Below are 5,287 nucleotides of genomic sequence, written 5' to 3'. Positions count from 1 at the left end.
TAGAATTGGGGTTTTCTCTAAGACCTATGACCTCTCCAGCCATGTGTATTACCACACAGGAGTTTCTTCCCATGGAATGGGCTATAAGTCCAATTAAGTAGCTGTTGCTTACCCCCAAGATAAAAGTGCCACTACTATACCACTACCCTTTGTTGTGCTGGTCATCGATGGGGTTTATTTGGCCTTGAAGCTGGTGATGGACCATTGATTGATGTTCTCCCTTAGCAGCTTGTGTAGTGGGAAGTAGCTTCCAGGTCAGTTCCAACTTCACTGCTATATATCTTGTGTTCAAAATGTGTAGGTCCACTTCTCAATCATTTGACTAAGATCAAATGTAAAAACAGGGATAATTTGATATCCTACCTTCATATTGCAAGTTTTTTCTTTCTTTCTCTTGCCTAATTTTTCTGACTGAAATTTCCAGTACTATCTTTTAATCCTAATTTTTAAAAACATTTTTATTAATTATTTGAAAACTTTACACAGTGTATTTTTATCATGTTCCTTCCTCCCCCCACCTCACCGGATCTACCCCAACCTCCTTATCCACTCAACTTTGTATCCTTTTTTTTCCTCATTGAGCTCTATTTGTGTTACTCAAATACTCTTAGGTGCCCTGGATTAAGGTCAACTTGCCAGGGATCACACCCTTAAAGAAGATTGACTCTTCCTTTCCCAGCAGCTATCAAATGCCAATAATTCCTCAACTTAAAGTGAGACTTCATGCACCCACCCCTGGTGTTGGGATTTTGTCTGGTTTGTGCTTGAGCAGGACTTGAGCATGCTGACACAATTACTATGAGTTCATACATGCAACTTCCCTGTTGTGTCCAGAAAGTACTATTTTCATAACAGTCATCTACTCGTAATCTTTTTGTCCCCTTTTCCATGAAGATCCTTGAGCCTTAAAATGAGAGGTTTGATAAAGATGACCCATTTGGAGCTGAGAATTCTGCAATCTCTTATTCTCTGCACATTTCCCAGTTGTGAATCACTGTTAATTCCTTTCAACTGCAAGACGAAGCTTCTCTGATGAGGGTTGAGAGATGTAGTAATCTATGTGTATAGCTTAAGGAGTCATTTTAATACAATGTCCATTTAGTAGACTCTTCATAGTAGGTTCTCCTTATGGCTTGTAACCTATACTGCCACAGGTTATTGACCTCAATAACCATGTCAGGTATGGGTCCTATCTTGTGGAGTGAACCTTAAATTCAACCAGAGGATGATTTGTTACTCCCATAACATTGGTGCTACTACTGCACTAATGAACATATCTTGCCAAGACAGTCATTATTATAGCTCACTGGGTTCTTAGCTGGGTAAGGTTAATGATTACTTTACTTCTTCAATAGCTTGCAAAGCACCTTCCTGCACCAGGAAAACTAACCAGTAGGGATGAAACTTCCAGGTCAGTACCCACTTGAGTTTTCCATGTTTTATGACTCAGGTATGTGTTGTATTCAGCAATACAGTCTTATTATCAAGTTCCAGAAGGTAACTAAGAGCAATGACATTAGCTTATAATGTTTGGGGATCTATGGGAACCCACTGGTCAACAACTCAAAGTAAATTGACCCATTCCTGGTGCTCGTGGGGGGTGGTGTTTGCTATGATGAAGTATCTGGTTGGGGTATTGTCCTCCCTTTGTAGGGTACTCCACTTAACTCTTTTTATATATGTATAAATCTTGCGGAGGTTCTACATTAGTAGGTATCCACATGAAAGATTTATAAAAGTTTAAAAATTTTTTTAGATGTCATGTTTTTAATCATGTTAAACATTGCTATTGTAACCTCTAAAGGGATTTAACTAGCATATTCAACAATTCTACTCCCAGGAATGTACAACAATAACAACAAATTATAAAATCTTAAAAAAAACATTGATAGAGAACTAATTAAAATAATTATGGTACATTAACAATAGAAAACGATATAAGCATTTAAAGGTGGTAGATGGCTTCATTTTATGATTAAATCACTGAGAATGTATATATTTTAATTTTTTGTGTTTTTGTGAATTTCATACAAAAAATATTAATCATATTTGGACCCCTTCACCCATCCTAATCCCCCAGAGGTTCCCCCAGTGGATTTCATGCATTTTATCATATGTTAAGGCCTATCTGGTCAAGCTTTTGTACCCAGATATCCATGGGTGCATGTTCACCCACTGGAGTCTAGTCAGTCTATCTAGAGTCACTCCCTTAAATAATATCAACTTTCCCTCATCCAGAAGTAATCAGTTGTCAATAGTTCCTTGGCTAAGGTTGGAGCCTGCTGCATATTTCCCCAGTTCTATGCTGGTTTTTAACTGACTGAGACAGCATGGTTCTTGTGCATGCTGTCACCATTGCTGTAGGCTCACACGAGCAAGTTCTCAGAAACCTGGAAGACTCTGTTTCCTTATGTTCATGCACCAACACTGGCTCTTAAAATCTTTCTACCCACTTTTCTGCAATGGTCCTTGAGTCGTGGATGGTTGAGGTTTAATATGAATCCTATCCAAGGGCATTTACTATGTGTCCTTTATTCTCTACACCTTGACCAGTTGTGGCCTTCAGCCTTCTGCAATCATCACACTCTGTTGCATGAAAAACTTTGCTGGTGAGAGTTGAGGGATGTATTAGTACTTTCTCTACCCCCTATTCTACTATGTTCCATGAGCCTTAGGAGTAGAGGTTTTACTGTAGATGTGTCACTTAGGGCTGGGCACCTCTCAGATATATCTTCTCTGTGTATGACCAGTTGTGGAACTCTGTAACAGCCTTCATCTGTTGTAAAAGGAAGATTCTTTGGCGAGTGTGTACGGTATAGTTGTTGGTAAATAAAGGATCCACATTTAGCATACAGTAAGAAATTTCATTTGTCTAGAGCTACAACAGAGATAGGATTTTCTCTAGGTTAATGTTAGTTATCCCTGCATTTATTGCCCCCTTTATCCAACCCTCTCATCACCCATCCCATTTAATCTTTCCAATACTATCTTGAACAAGAGTGGTGAGAATAGACACCTTTGTCTTGATCTGGATCTTAGCAGAAATGCTTTTCGCCATTCAGAATGATATTGGCTATGTATTTATGATATATAGTCTTTACTAGGTTAAGAAATATCCTTTATATACCTAATTTGTTCAGAGTTTAAGATCATGAATGGGCATTTAATTTTATTAACTTCTTTTCCTATTAGACTAATCCTATTATCTTTCTTCTTTCTTTTGTCCATATGGCAAACCAGTTATTGATTCGCACATGTTATCATCCTTGAACCCCTAGAATAAAGATCATGGTGGATGATCTTATTATATTTTTCTTTGATTTGATTTGTTATTGTTTATTGAGCATTGTAGCACTTGTGTGCATTGGAGATTTTGTTTTGTAGTTTTCTTTTCTTTTTGCATCCTTTGTTTCTAGTATCACAGTGGATGATAGTGTTGACTTCAAAGAATAAGTTTGAAAGAATTGCCTCCTTGTTGAGAACTGGTCTTAGTTCTTCCTTAAAAGTCTGATAGAATTCATTGATGAAGCCATTTGGTCTTGGACTTTTTCTGCTGAGAGACTTTCTTAAAGATCTTTCTGTTGGGAAACATTATTATCATTATTATTGTTGTTGTTGTTGTTGTTGTTGTTGATCTAATCTTGCAATTCATTATTGATCTATTTAAACTTCTTATGTTTTCATGGCTAAATTTTTGTATGTTTTATGAATCTAGAAATTTATCAGTTCTAGATTTTCCAGTTTGTTGGAATGTGGTTGTTCTTTAATGATCCTTTGTATTTCTCCATTTTCAGTTGTAAAGTAGACTTTTTTCATTAGTAAATTTGTTTATTTGCAGCCTTTTCTTTTTCTGGTCTAGATAAAGGTTTGCCAAATATTTTTTTTTGGTCTTTTTTGAGACAGGGTCTCCCTGTAACCCCAACTGTCCTGGAACTCGCTATATAGACCAGGCTGGCCTTGAACTCACAGAGATCTGCCTGCCTCTGCCTCCTGAGTGCTGGGATTAAAGGTGTGGGAAAAATTTTAAAATCTTTTCAAAGTATCAGCTTTAATTTGTCCTTCCTATTTTTGTTTCTCACTTATCTCTTCTCTGACCTTTGTCAATTCTTTCCTTCTATTAATCTTCTAATTGGTTTGCTTTTGTTTTGGTATGTCCTGGAGATGCATAATAGTTGATTTCTTTGAGGTCTTTCTCCTCTTCATCCTCCGTTTTTGATGTAGGCATTTACTGCTGTAAATTTCTCTTTTTGCACTGCTTTTGCTGTATCCTATAAACTTTAGTGTGTTGAGTGTATATTTTCATTTGTTTCAAAAGATTTTTAAATTATCCTTTTGATTGCTTCAATGGTCCATTTTCAGAAGTGTATTGCTATGTATCCATGAATTTTTATTCTTTATCAACTTTCATTTGTTGTTTACTTCCAATTTCATCAGTCTGAATAAAACACAGGATATGATTTCAATTTTTAAAAATTTTTATTTATTATTTTTATTTTATGTGTATGCATGTATTGCCTGCATGTAGGTAAGTGCACCCATGTCGTTCAATGCCTGTGGAGGTCAGAAGAGGCTGTCGGATCCCTTGGGACTGGAGTTATGGACAGTCATTAGTTGCCATGTGGGATTTTAACCTGGGTCTTCTGCAAGAACAACTAGTGTTCTTAACCACTGAGCCATCTCTTCAGCCCCTGATTTCAATTTTTAAAAAATGTTTTTAGAGTCACATTGTGGCCTAATACATGATCTATTCTGTAGAATATGTTAAAGAGAATAATGAACCTTCCTCTTCCCTTCCTCATCAGATCTCAACACTGGTCTTGGTGCTCATAAAAGGAGGAGGAGCATGCTGAAGAACCCACCGCCTTGTAGTCTGATATAAGCATGTGAGCTAGATTCAAGCAGGACTACAAAAAAGAAGGAAGAGGATGAGGATGATGATGATGATGAAGAGGAGAAGGAGGAGGAAAGAAAATAATAAATGCTCCATTCCATTGGTTTTCTACACTCTGTAAATGTTAAATACATTTCTTCATGCATAGCTTAACTCTAATATTTCTTTGATGACATTTTTTTCTGTGTGATATGTCCAATAATAAAAGTGGGGTATTGAAATCTCTCATGGTTATTGCACTGGATCCTATCTTTCCCTTTAGTTCTAACAATGTTGCATCTTCTTGTTGAATTTATTTCTTAATCATCATGTAGTGCCATCTGTGTCCATTTTTACAGTTTCTATCTTGTCTGATACAGGAATAAATACTCTTGCTCCATTTAGGTCTCTATTTGC

At 36.6% G+C, this 5,287-nt stretch overlaps 1 non-coding gene across 1 annotated transcript; it reads left to right on the top strand.

The window, feature by feature from the left end:
* Nucleotides 1–4,777: 4,777 nt before the first annotated feature.
* Nucleotides 4,778–4,904, top strand: LOC115072541. Its single transcript, XR_003851588.1, has one exon. It is a non-coding gene; the product is annotated as a small nucleolar RNA SNORA61 (small nucleolar RNA).
* Nucleotides 4,905–5,287: the final 383 nt, after the last annotated feature.

Source organism: Nannospalax galili, unplaced genomic scaffold, assembly GCF_000622305.1.
Source record: "Nannospalax galili isolate Female #2095 unplaced genomic scaffold, S.galili_v1.0 scaffold223, whole genome shotgun sequence".
In the NCBI taxonomy this organism is placed as follows: Eukaryota; Metazoa; Chordata; class Mammalia; order Rodentia; family Spalacidae; genus Nannospalax; species Nannospalax galili.
Note: the sequence above shows the minus strand (reverse complement) of the source record. Positions and strands in the feature narration are given on the sequence as shown.